General features: G+C 38.6%; 1 long non-coding RNA gene across 1 annotated transcript; it reads left to right on the top strand.

Moving 5' to 3' along the window:
• The first annotated feature begins 13,277 nt into the window (after positions 1-13,277).
• LOC119868154 lies at positions 13,278-21,327 on the top strand. Its single transcript, XR_005385900.1, has 3 exons — positions 13,278-13,347; positions 18,915-19,070; positions 20,674-21,327. It is a non-coding gene; the product is annotated as an uncharacterized LOC119868154 (long non-coding RNA).
• The last annotated feature ends 927 nt before the right edge of the window (positions 21,328-22,254 follow it).

The raw sequence follows: 22,254 nt of genomic DNA, 5'->3' as shown, positions 1-22,254 counted from the left end.
TTACTTTCATGTGTCTATTGGCCATCTATATGTCTTCTTTGGAGAAATGTCTGTTCATGTCTTCTGCCCATTTTTAATTTGGGTGTATTTGTGGCTAGGACTTCCAGTAGTATGTTGAATAAAAATGGTGATAGTAGACATCCTTGTCTTCTTCATAATCTTAGTTTCATCAATGAGAATGATGTTGTCTGTGAGATTTTCATATAGACCCTTTATTATGTTAAGGTATATTCCTACTAAACTTACTTTGTTGAGAGGGTTTTTTAAATATTTTATTTATTTATTGGAGAGAGAGAGAGAGAGAATGAATGAAGGAGGGGCAGAGGGAGAAGCAGACTCCCTGCTAAGTAGGGAGCCCTATTCAGGGCTCAATCCCAGGACCCTGAGATCAGACCTGAGCTGAAGGGGGATGCATTAACTGACTGAGCCACCCAGGTGCCCCTGTTGGGAGTTTTTTAAAATCATGAATGGATATTATACTTTGTCAAATGCTTGTTCTACATCTATTCACATGATCATATGTTTTTATCCTTTCTCTTGTTGATGTGATGTAGCACATTGATTGATTTGTGAATATTGAACCATCCTTGCACCCCAGGAATAAATCTCACTTGGTCCTAGCCTCAGTGGTCAGACAACAAAAAGAAATAAAAGGCATCCAAATTGGCAAGGAAGAAGTCAAAGTTCCACTATTTGCCAATGACATGACATTCTATATAGAAAGCCCAAAAGACTCCCCCCAAAAACCTGCTAGAACAGATATACAAATCCAATAGTTGTAGGATACAAAATCAAGGTACAGAAGTCTTTTGCATTTATATACACTAATAAGTAGCAGAAAGGGAAATCAAGGAATTGATCCCATTTGCAATTGCACCAAAAACCATAAGATACCTATGAATAAACCTAATCAAAGATGTAAAAGATCTGAAAACTATAAAAATACTGATGAAAGAAATGAAGATAACACAAAGAAATGGAAAGGCATTCCATGCTCATGGATTAGAAGAACAAATAATGTTAAAATGTCAGTATTACCCAAAGCAATCTACAAATTTAGTACAATCCTTATCAAAATGCCATGAGCATTTTTCACAAAACTAGAACAAACAATCTTAAAATTTGTATGGAACCACAGAAGACCCCAGATAGCCAAAGCAATCTTGAAAAAGAAAAACAAAAACAAAACAGGAGTCATTGCATTTCAGACTTCAAGTTATATTACAAAGCTATAGTGATCAAGACAGTATGGTACTGACACAAAAACAAACCCATAGATCAATGGAACACAATAGAAAACCCAGAAATGAACCCACAACTATATGGGCAATTAATATTTGACAAAGCAGGAAAGACTATCCAATGGAAAAAAGACAGTGTCTTCAACAAATGGTGTTGGGAAAACTGAACAGCAACATGCAAAAGAATGAAACTGGACCACTTTCTTACACCATACACAAAAATAAATTCAAAATGAATGGAAGACAGGAAATCATCAAAAATCATAGAGGAGAGCATAGGCAGTAACTTCTTTGATATTGGCTGTAGCACCTTCTTACTGATTATGTCTCCTGAAGCAAGGAAAACAAAAGCAAAAATAAAACTATTGGTACTTTATCAAAATAAAAAGCTGCTGCCCAGCAAAGGAAACAATCAACAAAACTAAAAGCCTACAGAATGGGAGAAGGTATTTGCAAATGACATACCTGATAAAGGGTTAGTACCCAAATATATAAAAAACTTATTAAACTCAATATCCCAAAACCAAATAATTCAGTTAAGAAATGGGCAGAAGATGTGAATATTTTTCCAAAGAAGACATCCAGATGGCTAACAGACATATGAAAAGATGCTCAACATCACTCATCATCAGGGAAATACAAATCTAAACTATAATGAGATATCACCTCCCACCAGTCAGAATGGGTAAAGGTAACAACAGGAAACAACAGGTGCTAACAAGGACATAGAGAAAGGGAACCCTCTTAGATTCTTAGTGGGAATGCAGGCTGGTGCAGCCACTCTGGAAAACAGTATGGGAGGTTCCTCAAAAAGTTAAAAATAGAGCTACCCTACGATCCAGCGATTGTGCTATTTATCCAAATGATACAAAAATACTGATTCGAAGGAATATATGCACTCTGATGTTTATAGCAGCATTATCAACAACAGCCAAATTATGGAAAGAGCCCAAATGTCCACCCACTGATGAGTGGGTAAAGAAGATGTGGTATATATATAATGGAATATTATTCATCCATCAAAGAGAATGAAATCTTGCCATTTGCAATGATGCAGATGGAGCTAGAGTGTATTATGCTAAGTGAAATAGGTCAGTGAGAGAAAGACAAATACCATATGATCTCACTCATATGTGGCATTTAAAAAAACAAAACAAATGAACATGGTGGGGGAAAAGGCAAACCAAGAAACAGACTCAACTATAGAGAAGAAATGATGGTTACAGGATGGGAGGTTGGTGGGGGGGGGGAATGTGCTAAATAGGTGATGGGTATTAAGGAGGGCACTTGTGGTGATGAGCACCTGGTGTCTTATTTAAGTTATGAATCACTAAATTCTACACCTGAAACTAGTATTGCACTGTATGTTAACTAGCTGAAGTTTAAATAAAAATTTTGGGGAAAATCTCACATGATTGTGGTGAATGACGTTTTTAAATGTATTGTTGGATTTGGTTTGCTAATATTTTATTGAGGATTTTTTGTGTCCATGTTCATCAGAGATATTGGCCTATAGTTGTTGTTGTTATTATTATTTTACTATCTTTATCTAGTTTTGGTATCAGGGTAATGCTGGCCTCATGGAATGAATTTGGAAGCTTTCTTTCCTCTTCTATTTTTGGAATAGTTTGAGAAGAATAGGTATTAACTCTTTAAATGTTTGGTAGAATTCACCTGTGAAACTGTCTGGTTCTGGACTTTGGTTTGTTAGGATATTTTTTTAATACTGATTCAGTTTCATTGCTGGTAATGGGTCTGTGCAAATTATCTAATTCTGACTCAGCTTTGGGATGTTATATGTTTCTAGCACTTTGTCCATTTCTTCTAGGTGGTTCAGTTTGTTGGCATAAAATTTTTCATAATACTCTCTTACAATTGATTGTATTTTTGTGGTGTTGATTGTTATTTCTTCTCTCTCATTTCAGATTTTGTTCATTTGAGTCTTTTCTCTGTTTTGTTTGATGAGTGTGGCTAAAGGTTTATCAATTTTGTTGATCTTTTCACAGAACCAACTCCTGGTTTCATCAATCTGTTCTGTTTTTCAGTCTGTTTCACTTATTTCTATTCTAATTTTGGTTATTTCCTTTTTTCTCTGGCACTGGGCCTTGTCCTTCTTTGTCTAGCTCCATTAGGTGTAAGCTTAGGTTATTTATTTGAGGCTTTTCTTGCTTTGTGATGTAGGCCTGTATTGCTATAAAATTCCTTCTTAGAATGCCTTTTGCTGCGTCCCAAAGATTTTGGACCATTGTGTTGTCATTTTCATTTGTCTCCATGTATTTTTTTTTATTTCTTGTTTGATTTCTCGGTTGACCCATTCATTGTGTAGAAGCATGTGTTTTAACCTCCATGTGTTTGTTCTCTTTCTAGATTTTTTTTCTTGTAGTTGATTTCTAGTTTCATAGCATTGTGGTCAGAAAATGATTTTAATCCTTTTGAATTTGTTGTGACTTGTTTTGTGGCCTAATATGTGATCTCTTCTGCAGGACGTTCCATGTGCACTTGAAAAGAATGTATATTCTGCTGTTTGGGGACGGCATGTTCTGAATACATCTGTTGGATAGATCTGGTCAATGTGTCATTCAAAGCCACTGTTTCTTTGTTGATTTTCTGTTTGGATGATTTATCCACTCATGTAAGTGGGTGTTATTGTCTTACTATCAATTTCTTCCTTTATGTCTGTTTATAGATTCTTTGTGTATTTGGGTGCTCCTATATGGGGTACATAAATATTGACAATTCTTATTATATCTTGTTGGATTGTTCCCTTAATGCTTATATAGTTTTCTTCTTTGTCTCTTGTTACAGTCTTTGTTCTAAAGCTTGTTTTGTTCAATATAAGTATTGCTACCCCAGCTTTCTTTTCACTTCCATTTGCATGATAAATGCTTTTCCATCCCTTCACTTTCACTCTGTATGTGTCATTAGGTATGAAATGAGTCTCTCATAGGCAGCATACACGTGGGTCTTGCCTTTTTATCCATTCAATCACCCTATGTCTTTTGATTGGAGTATTTAGTCCATTTACATTCAAGGTAATTATTTTTTAAATTTTATTTAAATTCAATTAATGGGCATATAATGTATTACTGGTTTCAGTGATTCTTAAGTCTTAAATAATACCCAGTGCTCATTGTATCACATGCTCTCCTTAATGTTCATCACCCAGTAGCGACCCTCAGTTTGTTTCCTTTTTTTTTTTTTTTTTTTTTTTTTTTTTTCTCAGTTTGTTTCCTATATGGTTTGTCTCCCCATCTGATTTCATCTTGTTTTATTTTTTCACATCCACAGTAATTATTGACAGGTGCCTACTTATTGCCATTTTGTTACTTGTTTTATGGGATTTTTTTTTTTTCATTTTAGTTCTACTCTGTTCCTTCTCTTGCGGTTTGACAGCTTTCTTTCATGACATGCTTGGGTTCTTTTCTCTTTATTTTTTGCATATCTATTATAGGTTTTTGATTTGTATTTACCATTAGGTTTATATATAATATCCTGTGCATACAGCAGTCAATATTAAGTCAGTGGTTGCTTAACTTTGAACCCATTCGAAAGCACTAAATTTTTATTTCATTCCCCCATGTTTTAGATATATGGATATCATACTTTACACCCTTTTATTTTCTGAATCCCTTGACTGATTTTCATAGATACAGTTGATTTCACTGCTTTAGTGCTTTAACCTTTGTACTTGTTTTATAAGTGACTAATCTACTACTTTTATTATGTTTATATGTACCTGAGAAAGTTTTTTTCCTTTCCTACTTTTCTTACTCCTGCTTCTTTCCTTTCCACTCAAAGAATCCCTTTAAACATTTCTTGTAAGTCTGGTTTAGTAGTGATGAATTCTTTTAGCTTTTGTTTTTCTAGGAAACTCTCTGTCCTAGTCACAGCTGATAGCCTTGCTGGATATTCTCAGTTGCAGGATTTTTTCTTTTAGCACTTTGAATATATCATGCCACTTCTTTCTGGCTTGCAAAGTTTCTGCTAAAAAAATCAGCTGATAGTCCACTGGGATTTCCCTTGTATATCAACTATTTTCTTTTCTCTTGTTGCTATAAAAATTCTCTCTTTGTCTCTCCTTTTTGCTATTTTGATTATTATGTGTCATCATGAGCACCTCCTTGGGTTGATTTTGTCAGGGGCTCTCTGTGCTTTCTCGATTGGGATTTTGGTTTCCTTCCCCAGATTAGGGAATTTTCAGTTATTATTTCTTCAAATAAATTTTCTTCCCCCTTTCTTTCTCTTCTCCTTCAGAGATCCATATAATGCAAATGCAATTATGCTTCATAGTCACTGAGTTCCCTTAACCTGTTCTCATATTTTATTATTCTTTTTTTTTCCTATTCAGCCTGTTTGCTTTCCATTATTCTGTCCTTCAGATGACTGATCCATTCTTCTGCTTCCTTTAGCCTCTATTTATTCCCTCTAGTATATTTTTAATTTTAGTTATTGAGTTCTTTATCTCTGGTTGGTTCTTTGTTATATTTTCTATCCCTTTATTGCAGATCTCACGGAGATCCTTCTCTATGTTTTCAAGTCCAATGAGTATCTTTGTGACTATTACTTTAAATTCTTTGTCAGGCATATTGCTTATCTCCATCTTGTATAGCTCTCTTGCTGTCATTTTGTCTTATTCTTTCATCTATGACACATTCCTCTGTCTTCTCACATTGTCCAACTCACTGTGTCTGTTACTGTGTTGGGAAAGTCAGCTATGTCTCCCAATATTGAAAGTAGTGGCTTTATGAAGAAGAGGTCCTGTAGTACTGTACAGTGCAGTGTGCCTTGTTCACCAGAACCTGGTGCTTCAGGGGTGTCTCCTATCTGCATTGTGTGCACTCTACTATTGTGGTTAAGCCCCTCTTGCCTTTCATCTGGTCATCTACAGTGGCTCTCTTTGCCTGTTGTGGAGTGGGCAAGGTTTAGTCCCTGTGTTATTAAGGAGCTAGTATAGCCCACCTCGGGCTTGAGTTGGGTCAGACCAGATGTTTACAAGAACCATGGTTGCACAGAACTGCAGTGTGATGTCCCTGCATTGTACCCTGAAAGGCTTTCATTCGTGGGCAGATCCTGCAGTCAGACCAGATGTCTGCCTCCAGACTGTTTGTTGGGGTTACTGTGACCTCCAAGAACTAGGCTCTCTCTTTGTGCTGCCCCTGTGAAGGATTTGTTGATAGGTGGGGTCAGCAAGTCAGATCAGATGTCTGCCCCCAGTCTACTGCTGGGCCTGCAGTTGAACGTGTGTGTGTGTGTGTGTGTGTGTGCGTGCGTGTGGTTATCTTCCATTCTTCCTAAGGGCAAGAGTCACTTTGGAGGAGTGCTGGCCACTCTTGGGGTTGCTTGCACAGTGCCATGCTCTTGGCACTGCTTTGGATGGACTCTTACCAAGTAGGGCAGGTTGGGTGGGGTGGATCTGCAAGAGAGCCTAGATGGGACATGTGCTGTTAGCAAGGTATGCACTGGTCTGCTTGTGGGAGGAGACCTTGAGCCATATTGGAGGAACTCCTGTTGAGTGAGACAGGCTGGATAGGGCAGATCCACAGGAAGTGGGGAGATGTGCTCTTAGCAAGGTAGGTGGAGAGCATTGGCATTGGCTCCTGCACCAGCCAGCTCTTTTGTTCACTCAAAAATCTCCTAAAGATCTCTGTGCCTTCTGCACATGTTTTGAGATTAGTAAATAAATCTTCCCATATACCCCAGTCATTTTTCAAGCTGCTGCTTCTGTGCTGAATCTCAGCAGGGTTGAATGTGATGCTCTCTTTAAAGGTGAGGGCTCAGTTTCCTATTGCCCTCTGGCTTTCCCTGAGTTAATTCTGCTGATTTTTGAAGTTCCCCAATGCTAAGCCCCAAGGATTGTGAAAACTCATGAAGTTAAGCCCCTCTGGTTTTCAAAGCCAAATGTTATAGGGATTTGTCTTCCCAGTGTAGGTCCTCTGTGTCTCAGGTGCCTGGTGTGGTGTCTGCTCCTCTCCCTTATCTGTGCCTGTGGTGTCCCTCCCTTTTATGGTTAATCTCACAAGTTACTTTGATTCCTGATCATGTCTCTGTCCTTCCTACCACTTTTGATGTGGCCTCCACTCTATAATTAGCTGTGGAGAGTCTGTTCTGCCAATCTTTGGGTCATTTTCTAGCTTATTTATGCTGATGTAGGTGTCACCTAGGCGTATTCAAGGGACGAGGCAAGATTAGGATCCCCCTACTCTGGCATCTTCCCCTGTTTCTGACTATTCTTAATTATATTCTTAATTGCAAGTCATGTTGCTTCCATATTCCCCTGAGTGAAGTACTTTGTACTGTGAATAAAGTGCTAAATACTGGAGGGGTGAGATCTTAATGAATCCTTTGGGGACACCCAGGAGCACAGTGGAGGGGTACTGGCTTAGATCAGGGGGACCAGAATGGTTTTTCGGTATAACCATATGACTTGGGCCATGTTAACTAACCTCTGTACACTTTGGTTCTCTCATTTGAAGAGGGGAATATGACTATTACCTACCCTATAGGGTCATGTGGGAGAAAATGATATAATCCATGAAAAATGCTTAGCATTTTGACACTGCTTGCCATCATTTACAAATCCTGGCAAACGTTAAGCATACCTTCCTGAAATAACTTCCATTTGTCTTCCAGAACATTAGTCTTCTGTGTTTTATCCTGAATGTTTGGCCACTCCATTTCTTTTGCTGACTTTTCTTTGGATGCTAGTGCTTGTCTTAGTTTGTGTTCCTCCCAAAATAGAGCTTGAGACAAGAACTTGAGAAAGAGGGGGTTTATTTGGGAAATATTCCCAGGTTAAGGTTGCCAGATTTAGCAAATAAAAATATAAAGTGCCCCGTTAAACTTGCATTTCATATAAACAATGAATAATTTTTTAGTATTTTTAATTAAAAAAAAAAAGCCTGAGTGTTCTGTAGGATATCTGGCAACTTATCCTAGGAGGCACTGTAGAGGAAATGAGCATTAGGACATAGAAGAAAATCTAAAGGGCATGTTCATGAATCATTAAAGACCACTGTTAAGCACCTGAGGCTCATCCCCACCGTGGGTCCTCTGAGAGATCATGTAGAATAAGATTCAGAATTGCTTTTTCCATGGATGTTGGAAGGTAGCAGGTGAGGCTGATGCATTGCTTTGGAAGGTTGCCTCAAGGGGGACAGAACTCTCTAGTACTCTTCTATTTGGGCTGAGAAACCTCTTGCAGCTTCAGAAAAGGCTCTGTTATAGATTCCATATGACCTTGCATATTTCCTTTGTAGCCTTTTTCACAAATGCCATAAATTATTTTCGCGATTATTTTTTAATGCCCTTATTTCCCCTTTCCCTTCACTAAACTAAGCTGAGAATAGGATCTTGTCTTTTTCACTGCTATAGCTCCAAAACTTAGCCTTGTCAACAGGTCTTAACAGAAAAAATATGTTTTAGGTGACATTGCTGTCTAGTGGATATTGTTGATGTAAGAAGGAGTTTACTCTTGGGCCCTGAGTGATGACCCCATGGGTGGTAGGGTGGAAAGTCTCATAAGTACTCCGCTGGGTAGAAGGAAGTGCTCCTTCTAAACAGCTGAGTGTATCTATTCCTCTCCTTTTATCTGCCCCTCAATCTTAATGCCTGTCATCCCAACTAGTAGGCTGATACATACAAGGAATCTGTATAATCCCCTCAAAATTAAATCTGCAACTGTAAATATCTTTTGAGCACCTAGACAGAGTACACACCATAGTAAGTGCTATGGGGAGATGCACACATGTAATTTAGATGGGGAGCTCTTCCCTGCCTCTATGAACTAACCTTATAGTACATGAGACATATGTGAAAAGCTTTAACAGGAGGTAATATTAAAGTGTATTGATGACCTGTCTCTGTTTTTTCTACCTCCCTGGCAGCTTTATGCACTGCTCTGTGGATTAATCACTTCCCAGAACAATCCAGGCTTAGAAAGGAAATACTTAGGCATCTAACCCATGAGGCTGACCTGGAATGTGGTCTCTGTAGGTTCCATTATAACCCTGCTGTTATTGGATGAATGCAGATCACAGGACTCCCTCATTCTCTCTGTGGCAGGTCACTTCTTCCCATTGATTTCTAATTGCTGGCAACTGAATTCCACTCTGCATTCTTCCTTCTGCCCAGCCTCTATGTTCCCAAGTCACAAAGTAGTGCTATGCTGCTTTGCTCTCCATTTGTAATTCCTCTTCCAGTAGTCTGTCTGGTTCTCAGCTATTCTTAAAAAAGAAACAGAGCCTGGGGATCCCTGGGTGGCGCAGCGGTTTGGCGCCTGCCTTTGGCCCAGGGCGCGATCCTGGAGACCCGGTATCGAATCCCACGTCGGGCTCCCGGTGCATGGAGCCTGCTTCTCCCTCTGCCTGTGTCTCTGCCTCTCTCTCTCTCTCTCTGTGTGACTATCATAAATAAATAAAAATTAAAAAAAAAAAAAAGAAAAGAAACAGAGCCTGGTCTTGTCCTCCCTCCTTATTACACTAAGTGTCCTGTCATTGGATAAAGCACACCTGCCTATTGACAGACTCTCAGACACTTGCCTGTGGAGTCTTCCAAGGATGGGGAGCCATGGTGACCCATGAAGGGTTCCATCCTCCAAGAAGAGCACAGATTACTTCCACTTGTTTTATAGGTGTGAGCATTTGCCTGAACTGAGGCAGATATTATCATGCTCCTGAATGCTATCCATGCGTGGTAAACAAATCTCTTCTGACATCCTGGTTGACCACTGCTGTGCCTGGTCAGGCCCCAGCTTCTACCTCCACCATGAAAGCTACCTGGTGTGGTTCATATAAACCCACAGGACTCATTAAGTAGTCTTGAAAGTTGACATCCTGTGGGCTGTGGGCAAGAAAGACAGTGACTCTGACTGTTAGGACCTGGGATCATTGGAAAAATGGCATATAGGCAGGGACTCAAGATGAGTAGGAATTCCAAAAGTCCTACTGAATCACCAGTATCGGGTGCATTCTCTCTATAGCTATAGAAATCTATTAAAAATACATCAGTCACTGCTTCTTTCTGTCTGCTTTCTGATCCCCAATACCTCTGTCAGAAATATTTATGTGCTTCCAGAAGCCTTTTATGGTGAAGCCCTCAGAATTCCAGAAGGCCTCAGCAGCTTTGAAATTACTTGGGAAAAAATTGCCTTCTAGTCTGAATTAAAAGAGTCACTCCATGATAATGTTTTTCATTATTCTGATTTTTTTTTGGACATGAAACATTGCGTGGCATCTCTTTCACAAACTAGCTCTAGTGCAAATATTATACTTTGGGATCTGTATTCAACTTATCAAATAAATTTTTTGCAGAGCCAAATTAACTGTGCAAACATACAATGTATTTGTAATTTTTGGTCATCTTAATTATGGTTTCAGTCAGCCCTGAACAGGAACACTTGGTTTCCTACCACAGATAGTCTACAAAACAGAAAGTATGTTTTAACTTTGTCAATTGCATTTACATATTTCCAGGAAAGATTGTAGGAGTATTGTCTTATTCCATTTATATGGAATATTTTCTTCTGATAATTTTATATGGGAAGACATTTCCACCATGCTGTTTTAATAAAAATTTTCAAAAATGTCCATTCCAAATTATCCTGTCTCCCTTCCAGAGAAATAAGTTTACTTAAAGGAATCAAATACTATAGATTTACTACTTCCCATCAGTTTTTGTCTTATAAGCTGAACAAGTATAATGCTTAATCAAAAAAAAGAAATGTATTTTCTATTATTATTGCCACATCTATCTATTTTTTAGGGGTGGTACTTTAAAATGAATTTTTGAGATTTAAATTTCTTATATCCTTGTATGAATTCTTCTAATTCTCACCAACTTATACATTATATCCATTAAGTATTTTATATTTTTGCCTGATCCAAAATGATAAAGTAGGAAAATAGATTCGGGCTTTTATGAATTCTAATCCAACATCCATGGACTAATGATTTGGGATTAAAAACTAAAACAAATGGAATCATTTGATTTCTTTGAAATGAAAACTGTTGAAATTTGCCCATACTGGTGTATTGTGTATGCACCCAAAACTACTCTATAATATCCAGGAAAAGGGAACTATATGAGGTGGAAGAGACTTGTAGACTTGTACCATCTGGAGACTGGTTATAATGAACACAACCTCACTGGGTTCCTCCCAGCATGGTGAAGGAGTCCTGAGTTCATTTTGTAGCTTCTGTGGGATCTGGGAAATTCAGAGTTGGTCAACCCCTCTCCTTCAGCATCTGTACGTAGAATTCCAGAAGAAAAAGAAGGAAGGAAAAGGATGGTGCTGCCTTCCAGTCTCCTGCCCTCCTTTGCTCCACAACCAGTTCCTCTTGGATAGAGAATGAACAGACGCAACAGAAACCCCAAAGAAGGCAAGGTGGAATTTTATAATTTCCTTTTTGTAACATTTCTTCCATGTTTTCTTATAATGTGTTCCTTGGCACTTAGTGCTTCACTGAAATCATGCTGGTCAGATGAGAAATAAGGTTTCATAAAGCTGGCCTCAAAATCAAGTATGATTTCCAGATAGGGGGTGAGGCTGCATGCCAGGGAACATGCATTTAATTCTCAGATGCATCAATCAAAGTAAATCTAACTGTCTGAAGGTTCTTTCGACTTAGTAAAAATCAATAGACTAATGCGTCCACACCATATTTCCTCATGAGCAAGCTTTAAAGTTTCCTGTGGGCCTCTCCCCAGGCCCCCTCTCAGAACTTACATTTTCCTTTTGAATGCACCATTTCACTGGAAGTCCAGTCATGCAGGAGAGTGTTGCATCACTCAGTTAACCTCGGTGCCATAGGCAAAGGCCTTTCCTTTAATTCTGCAATAGGCACCTCTTCTGCCCTTCCTAGTTAATCCCTCTCCTCTTCAAACTTAAAGTAAAAATGCTACTGTGGATCTTTTTTTCTTCTCAATGATAGCAAATGCTGTCAAGCTATTTTATGAGAGGTGAGAAAGATGATATGGAGGTATCACAGAATAATATTTGAGAAGTTACAGGTATCTGTATATCTTAGCCTGGGATTTTCCAAAAGCAGAGCCTGAGAAAAAGGTTTGTGTGCAAATAATTTATTTGAGACTTGTTCCAGGGGTATAGTAAAGACAGGGTGGTGGCAGGGAGGTTGGTACATCAGGGAAGAAGGAAAAGCCAATGCACCAATGTGTTATTGAGTTGGCTCCCAGTATAGGCTCCTTGCACTTGATAACCCAAGGCCTTCTCAGGAGATTCATGACATGGATCTCAAAACTGTCTGCTCAGGGCACAAAGAAAGGAGCCTTTATTCTTCATTTGCCAACCCCATTGGCCAAGGGTGGATCTATCTGTATTCATTCCCACATACTTTCTGGTTGCATCTATATGAAGGCCAGGTGGGTTCCCCTGAGTGCCTGCTGCTGTGGTGTCCCAGAAACGTTATGGTAAGAAGCAAGCAGTAAGAGACACAACATGTGGCAAGCCACTGTCAAGCTACCTCTGAGGGAAACTGCTGGACACCACAGTATATAATACGTGGCCAAAATATCCTGCTTATTTGGGATTGTTATGAAAAGCAAGCTGCTTCCTAAAGCTACATCTGTCTCTACATCGTAAAACTGTTTTTATTAGCCCATAAGGACTCTATTAGAAATTTTCCGAAGTTATCAAAGAATCACCTATAATATATAACTCTCCGATTTGTTCCCATGCCAAACAATGTTCTACGTAATCTCTATAAAGTACCATCGCATTATGTCCACTGTTGATGAATTCACTATTACTTTGTATTAGTCAGGATCTTTCTGGATACCAGTGAGAAAAATGCCATTCAAATGAGTGGAGGCAAAGAAAATAAAAGAGGAGGTTTAGTAGTTTGTGTAATAGTTGTGAAGTCTTAAGGTGAAATAATTTCAGGCTAGCTATACCCAAGGTCTCAGATGATGCCATCAGATCTCAATCCTTCTTTCCCTTCTAGCTCCTTTCCCTCTTTCCCTCCATGTATTGACTGTCTTTCTGTGCTATTCTTTGCATGCTAACTCTGTTCTATTGTTACAGATGGATGGGAATAATAGCCAACAGCAGCCCAAACCTTTCAACCTCATAGCTTGTGATTCGGAGTCTTATGTAAGTATCTATTTAACCTGTAGGCCGGTCACTGTGGGGGGGAATATGGGGTACCATGATCAGCAAGGCTTGAATTAAATAGCCACTCTTGTGGTCTAGGTAATATTCTGGACTTGTCCCATCAGAATCATGTAGGCTGGGAGATTGGCAGGTCTCAGCAGAAGGAGATGTGCCAGGCATTTAGGAACAGCGATATGCAATGCAGCCCATGAGTGAAGCTTCCAATAAAGCCTTCCTTTTTGGGGCACCTGGGTGGCTCGGTTGGTTAGATGTCTGCCATCAACTCAGGTCATAATCCCAGGGTCCTGGGATTGAGCCCTGTGTCAGGCTCCCTGCTCATGCTCTCTCTCACTATCTCTGTCTCTCTCTCTCAAATAAATATTTTTTTCTTTTTTAAAAGCCATCCACTTCAAGCAATGAAACTTTGAATTTTTACTTGTTATCAAAATGATTACATAAATACATAAAAGTATTTACCACTCTTTTATTTTTATGCTCCTTTGCTCCCCTTACTGCTTTTTTCTCCTCTCAGTCTTTTCTACTCTTTATGTTCTTGTCACCACAGATAACTAACATTAACAATCTAATATATAATCCTTCTATATTTTTTCTTCACACTCATGTAACCATAGCGAATATATACATGCATATGTAGACATATACAGATATGTGATTCCTAAATAAGGATGAACTTTTGCCCTGTGGGGACCTTTGATAATATCTAGAGACACTTGGCTGTCACAGCTCAGGAGGTACTATTGACATCTAATAGGTAGCGGTCAGCGATGCTGTTAAATATCCTATAGTGTACAGGACAGTCTCCACTACAAAGAATTATCTGGCCCAAGATGTCAAAGAATTATCTGGCCCACTGAGGTTAAGAAGCCTCGAGATATGTACATGTATATAAGCTTTACTTATTGTTTGCTTATAAAATTGATATCATATTAAACCCAACTTTCTGCATTTTGTTTCTCTCACTCAATAATACCTTATTAAAATAACTCAGTATCAACTGATATAGGATGAATTAACTCTGCATGATGGTTACTTAATATTTCATTTTGTGGATATAACCTAATCTATTTAACTACTCACTCACTGACAGATTTCATTCATTTTGTTTTCTGGTTTGGAGTTGTTTTTTCCTCTACATCCTTGTCTTAGTTTGGGAATCCCTGAAGTAAATTCTGAGATGAGGGTTTAAGTGTGATAGTTTGAAAGTGGAAGGAACACAGTAGGGGAGTGGAAAAGTGAAACAGGGGAAGGAAGACAGCCCATGAAGGGTGCAGTATCCAGACAGCTATCCCAGTGTACAATTGGAACTTAATTCCATTAGGGAGCTCTCAGAGCCAGGATAGAAAATGTGCTTCAGGAATTTTCTACCCGAGGGTGAGGGAGCAGAGGTATTTATACCAACCCAAGCCAGTGATTGCTTGTGGGCTACTCCTAGTGAGCATTGATTCCCCAGTACTTTGTAAGTTGGCCATGCAGGTTCCAACAACAATCTCAGGCAAATGTATGTACTGTCTGTTGAAAGACAGGTTGGTGGGCATTGATGTAGTGAGGTGAGCATATAGGGGCTGGACACTGCTAACTATCTTACATATCTTTATTTTTAGTGCTCTTATTTCTGTGGACTAGTCTTTTGATAAAGGTTTTGCTGGGTAAAAGTGTACATTTATATTAGTTTTGATAGATGCTATCTGATTACTTTCCAAAATAAATGTCATAACTTACATTTCCTCCAACAAATTTGGAAAATACTCTTTTCCCACATCCTTGCCAGCAAGAAATATCATGACCCTTCAATTTTTTTGCCAGTCTGATAAATATAACATCTTACTACTTTAAAAATTATCTTCCAGTGCTCGCTTCAGCAGCACATATACTAAAAATTATTTTCCTGACTAATATTTTAGTTTGTTGGCCAAAAGAATTTACCCTCCTGTAAAATATCTCTTCAGATTCATCTATTTTTTTGTAGGTATTCCCCCCTTTCTGACAATTTTTAAGAGTACTTTGTGCTTTATACTAACCCACTATCTGTTCTCTGTTAGAAATATTTTTCCAAGTCTATTGTTGGCCTATCAAAACTCTTTAAAAATATTTTTTATAATATAGACGTTTTATGGAACATTTTCTGGATATACTGTATTTTGATAATTCAAAGATATCAAGACACATTATTATGTACCACTAAGAATGAAAAAAAAAAGCCCCACTGTTAATTAGTTGCTACAATACTTTCTCATGAATTGAAGTTTCTACTTGTAGAAGGGATGTTTTTTGATGTTTAGCATTAACACTATAATTTTGTGGCACACTGCAGAACGCTGGGTTTTGTTAGCAGTGCTCACTTGACTAATTCTCTTATTTTTCGTCTATTAAACTATATGTAGCTGGAAGTTTATCAACTTCTGTTTCAAGTCAGCAGGAAATTTCTGACACATTGATATTCAGCTCCTTAATGATAGTGCTGCATAAATTTCCTTTGAAACCACTTTCATCTTTTCCAAGAAATTTGGCGATTTCTTCTGTCTCTGTTGCAGGGTTTGGTGTTGATAGGCAATAAATTTCATGTATCTCAGCCAGTACATTGCTCTTTCTTTGGCCTCACTTTTCATATCCAGTCTATTGTGGGTAGAAAACACACCTGGCAAAGGTGCTTTCCAGGCCAGCAGCATGAGGAAAAACATCCAAAAATTGTGGGTGTTACAACAAAACTACAAAAGCAACATTCTGGGGTAGTCATTTATAACATAGTGCTTCCCTTACAACTTAAATGAGGGCTTTATTCCCAGAAGCTCTAACAGTGCCTGGCATATAGTAGGTGCTCAATAAATGCTTGCTAAATGCATTAAAGGGAAGAGTGATCTCTGTGCCTTATTTCATTTGTTTAAGTTTATTTCCCACATAGTCACTTTTTTTGTATATTTTTTATTGGAGTTCGGTTTGCCAACATAGAGCATAACACCCAGTGCTCATCCCGTCAAGTGCCCCCCTCAGTGCCCGTCACCCAGTTACCCCATCTCCCTGCCTGCCTCCCCTTCCACTACCCCTTGTTTGTCTCCCAGAGTTAGGAGTCTCTCCTGTTCTGTAACCCTCCCTGATATTTCCCACTCATTTTCTCTCCTTTCCCCTATGATCCCTTTCACTATTCTTTATATTCCCCAAATGAATGAGACCATATAATGTTTGTCCTTCTCCGATTGACTTACATAGTCACTTTTAAAGTGACTAGTCTAGATTTTACCTTTTCTTCTTTCCTGCCCCCAAATTTAAAATTATATAACAGCTTTTATTGAAATATATTTCATATGCTATGCAATTTTCCTGTTTGAAATATACCATTCTATGGATTTGGTATTCACAGAGTAGAGTAACCATCATTGTAATTGATTTTATTTATTTTAATTTTTTTCTTCTGAGGTTTTTAAAATTAAATTCAATTTGCCAACATATTGTATAATGCCCAGTGTTCAACCCATCAAGTGCCCTCCTTAGTGCCCGTCATCCAGTTACCCCATCCCCCCACCCACCTCCCCTTCCTCAACCCTTTGTTTCCCAGAGTTAGGAGTCTCTCATGATTTGTCTCCCTTTCTAATTTTTCCCACTTGGTTCCCCCCCTTTCACTTATAATCCCTTTTGCTATTTCTTATATTCCACGTATGAGTGAAACCATATGATCATTGTCCTTCTCTGATTGACTTATTTCACTCAGCATAATACCCTCTAGTTCCATCCAGGTCAAAGCAAATGGTGGGTATTCATTGTTTCTAATGGCTGAGTGATATTCAATTGTATATATAGACCACATCTTCTTTATCCATTCATTTTCATCACCCTTAAAAGAAACACCTGTGCCCGTTTACAGTCATTCTGTATTTCTCCTCATCCCAGCCCTAGACAGCAACTAATTTGCTTTCTATCTCTCTGTATTTGTCTGTTCTGAACATTTCATAAAAATGAAATCATGTGCCTTTTCTGGCTGGCTTCTTTCACTTACCATAATGTTCTTTTTTTTGTTTGTTTGTTTTTAAAATTTTTTTTTATTTTTTATTTATTTATGATAGTCACACACAGAGAGAGAGAGAGAGTCAGAGACACAGGCAGAGGGAGAAGCAGGCTCCATGCACCGGGAGCCCGACGTGGGATTCGATCCCGGGTCTCCAGGATCGCGCCCTGGGCCAAAGGCAGGCGCTAAACCACTGCGCCACCCAGGGATCCCTACCATAATGTTCTTAATGTTCATCCATGTTGTAGCATGTATCAGTATTTCTTTTTATTGCCAAATATTTCATTATATGGATAGACCGCATTTCATTCATGCATTCACCAATTAATGGACATGGGGTTGTTTCCACTTTTTGACTATTATGAATAATGCTGCTATGAAACATTCATGTCTGTTTTTGTGTGGACATATGTTTTCATTTATCTTGGGCATATACCTAGGAATGGAATTGCTGGGTCATACAGTAATTCTATGTTTAACCTTTTGAAGTATTGCCATCCCACAAGATGTTTAAGGCAATACCTTTAGGAAAGTTAGGTTTCTAACAGATTACCTTGCACAGAGCTGATGGTAAAATCTTTATGAAATGCCCAGGATGGTTTGGTTCAATCTGCAGCCTCTCTGAAACTGTGAAACTCAATTTAGATGTGGAACTGTCTGAAGGTAAGATAATAAACTGAAAAGTAACCATGACTCTATCTTGGTCTATCTCACATTCTGTCTGTTTCCATCCTCTCCTCCCTGCCACCACCCTTCTCTTTCTGGAATTCATTTATCTTCTTTAAGATTATTTATTTATTCATTCATTCATTCATTCATTCATTCATGAAAGGCACAGAGAGAGACAGAGACACAGGCACAGGGAGAAGCACGTTCTCTGCAGGGCGCCCGCTGTGGGGACTTGATCCCAGGACCCTGAGATCATGACCTGAGCCAAAGGCAGATGCTCAACCACTGAGCCACCCAGGCATCTGTGAAATTCATTTCTACAAAGACCATTTTGGGAAGCTTTTGTGACCACACCATGTATTCATACGTCATTCAGCAAAAGTTTATTGAGTATCTTCAAGCTTTCTTCCTACATAGATCTTACATTATTACAGTGGTGGGGGGATAAACAAATGAACAAGTAATATACTTTTTAAAAGATCTAAGATATAAAGGAGAACAAAAAAGAGCAGAATCATGAGGAAGAAATTGAGGAGGTGGGATAAAATTTAGGTTGGCCATGGAAAGTGTATGCAGCACTGTTAAATTGCCCTCACAAGAGCTATACCACCCTCTTGTTTGCTAAAAGAAGCCTGGTTTTCCTCCAAATCAAGTGGCTGTGTGCTTCAGTGAGCGCCAGGCCCACCTCTACCCCAGGAAGTAAATATTGATTCGTTTGAGCCATTGTGTGATTCTGTCTCTCTGGCCAGCGATTGGTTTAAGAATGGGACAGAGAGGCAATTTTGGCCTTTGAGATTCAAAGGAAGGTTGGCTGGAGACTATTGGAACTTTTCCCTCCATTTTACACAAGGACATAAGGAAAGGAAATTCTCTGCTTTAGATGTTTGTGAAGTGATGCTTGAAGCTGGTGGAGGCTGGTGGGGGAAAACCTGAAGATGACAGAAGCAAAGCGATGGAAAGAACCTGGATCCCAGAAGTTGTTGAGACACTTAATCAGCCTACTCTGGAGCCACACTACCTCCAGACTTCCTATTATGTAAGATAATACATCCCCTTATTATTTAAGCCATTTGAGTTCCTTTGTCTATCGCTTGTAGCCCAAGGCATCTCAACAGAAACAGCCTCCCTACAAAGATGACATATGAGTGGAGATGTACATGACAGGAAAGAAATCCAATTGGAAATGATCTGGCCTTGCTCTCCCAGTTTGTCACTATGTGATCTTCTTCCAGAAGAGTCACATGACCAAAATATGGGGAAGTTTCCTGTTATATGACCCTAGGTATCAAGGCGAGTGTGTGCTCATATTTGCCACATGGAGGAATCCTAAGGAAGGATTAGGAGTTGGAGTGTTGATGAACACACTTTCAAGCCTAAAGTTCTCTGATCTAATGGTTAACCTCTCAGTGCTATTGGATTTCCAGCTGCTTCCAGGCTAGAAGAATCCTGTGTCTGATTTTGGGCAAGTTCCATGAATTGGGACCAGTATCAATTCCCATACAATCATGATGAGCTTTGAGAGATCAATCATCCTCCATTACATGTGGGATGGGTTCTTCCCTGTGTTATTTCTGTCATTTAGACCATCAGTGGTGCCTTTTTCAGGTGAATGACTTGAAACCACATTACTCAGCTAACATTGATTTCACACTGAAGTTATAACTGTTCTCTCCTTTATCCTAGGCATGATCTTAACCTATACACACCATTGTCACCATTTGATAAAACTACTGTCCTAATGTTAGATAAAATCAAATGCTAAGGACAGAGGCCAGGCTAATGGTACTCAAGTGATTACAAGTATCCATATCTGAAATTGGAAATAAGGCAAGGTCTGCAGCTACAGCAGATGCTGTTTGTTTCTGAGCCAAATCGTTTTGGCCTTCTCTGGGGGTTATTTGCAGAGAATTCCCTTATATAAAGAGGACATAACAAATGAAGTGAATGAATGAATGCTGATCTACATTTATACAAACATGCCTGGATCATTTATTATATTTTTATGAATCATTATTATATTTAAAATTCACATATTGATTACCTCTCAGGAAATACTTAATAAAATTACTGAATAATAAATGATGGATATGGATGCAAATACAAAACCCAAAATCTAAGATAAACCTCCGTGGATACACTTTGATGATTGTTCTATAAAACAATGTATCTTAATGTCTAAGATCAGCAAGTATTCAGAGATGTTGCAAATTGCCAAACACATATTTGATTTGGTTACATGTGCTAAATTTAAGAAATGGAATGCAAATAAGCAAAGATTAAAAGCTTTTGCTGGCTCTGACATAAGGTACTTTGGCAGGGAAAAAAAACTCAATAGTAGGACTAAAATAAAGAATTCAGCGTAAATTGAAAAGACTGATCTAAAACTCCAGCTTACGTCATCCTTTAATATAACTCAATCACCCAGAAGAATATATGTAGCATTGTGAAGAATATTTTGACTTACTACTCCCATTTGAAAATGAAACTCTCCCACACCACTGCCACTTAAAACCCCCTAAAGTAGCCCAGCATGCCTCTTCCTTTAGTCCTTCCCAGTTACCCTTGCAGCAGAATGTCATATATTAAAAACTGTACTGGAAGTCATTTAATGCATATGATGATTTTTATCTTGTTTACAGGAATTCCTGCCAGCTAATATGTATAGGTAGTAATCATGATTACAGATGGTGTGGAAATGAAGACAATATGGGGTACAGAAGTTGACATACTATCAACAGAGCTCCAAAAGATGAGTCGGCAGCTTGTCTAACTGATTATCCTTTCTTTTATATACTTCATCTCTCTCTCATTCATTTCCTTCCCATGAACTTTTTTTTAGAATAGTTGACACACAATGTTACAGTAGTTTCAGGTGTACAACATAGTGATTTGACAAGTTTATACATTATGCTACTTAAACCACCCGTCTGTCTACCATCTGTCCCATTACATCACTGTTGCAATATCATTGACTAGATTCCTGATGTTGTGTTTTTTATTCCTGTAACTTATTCATTCCATAACTGGAAGCCTGCATCTCCCTCTCTCCTTCACCCGCTTTGCCCAATCCCCCACTCCCCTCAACTCTGGCAACCATCAGTTTGTTCCCTGTATTTATAGGTCTGATGCTGCCTTTCATTTGTTTCTTCATTTGTTTTTCTTCTAGATTCCACATATGAATACAATCATGGGGTATTGTCCTTCTCAGTCTGACTTATTTCACTTAGCATCACACCCTCTGGGTCTATCCATGTTGTCACAAATGGCACACTGATATACTTGATAAGGGGTTAATATCCAAAATATATAAATAATTTATACATCTCAACACCAAAAAAACAAAAGGAAAAACAAAAACAAACCCAAAGAATCCAATTAAAAATTAAGCAGAGGGCCTGAATAGAACTTTTCAAAAGAAGACATACAGATGACCAACAAACATATCAAATGATGTTCAACATCACTAACTATCAGGGAAATGCAAGCCAAAACTGCAATGAGATATTACTTCACACCTCTCAAAATGGCTAAAATCAACAACACAAGGAACAAGTGTTGGTAAGGATGTGGAGAAAAAGGAAGACTTGCACACAGTCGTATGGCCTCTGTGGAATAGAAATGTTCAAAGAAATAAAAATAGAAATACCATATGGTCCAGTAATTCCACTGTTGAGCATTTATCCAAAGCAAATGATAACACTAATTCAAAAAGGTATTTGCCTCTCTATGATTATTGCGGCATTATTTGCAATAGCCATGATACGAATGCAACCTAAGTGTCCACTGATAGACAAATGGATAGAGAAGATGTGGTGTGTACACGTACACACACGCACACACACACACACACACACACACAAATGTTACACAGCTATGAGATTCTTCCCATGAGCTTTTAAATCTCCCCTATTTTTTTTCCCGTCTTCCTACCTTGTTAGAAGCAAAAACTCTTCTCTCTGTAGTGTTCCAAGCTGTTCTCTCTTTAAATCTCAGGCCAAATTCGTAGGTGTTCAGGGTGTTTTGAAGGTTATCTAGGTAAGTTGGTGGGACCAGGTGAATTGAGGACCCTACTCCTCCACCATCTTGCCCCACCCCCATAACCCCATAAAATGCAATTTCCCCCATTTTAAACAACAAAATAACCTCTTAGCCTTTTATCTCACTCCAGCCAATTCCAAATTCCCTCCTATTCCTCATCTCCAAATTCCCTGAGTTATCTG

Source organism: Canis lupus, chromosome X (genome assembly GCF_011100685.1).
Source record: "Canis lupus familiaris isolate Mischka breed German Shepherd chromosome X, alternate assembly UU_Cfam_GSD_1.0, whole genome shotgun sequence".
NCBI lineage: Eukaryota > Metazoa > Chordata > Mammalia > Carnivora > Canidae > Canis > Canis lupus.
The sequence above is the reverse complement of the archived record's forward strand: the minus strand, read 5'-3'. Positions and strand labels throughout refer to the sequence as shown.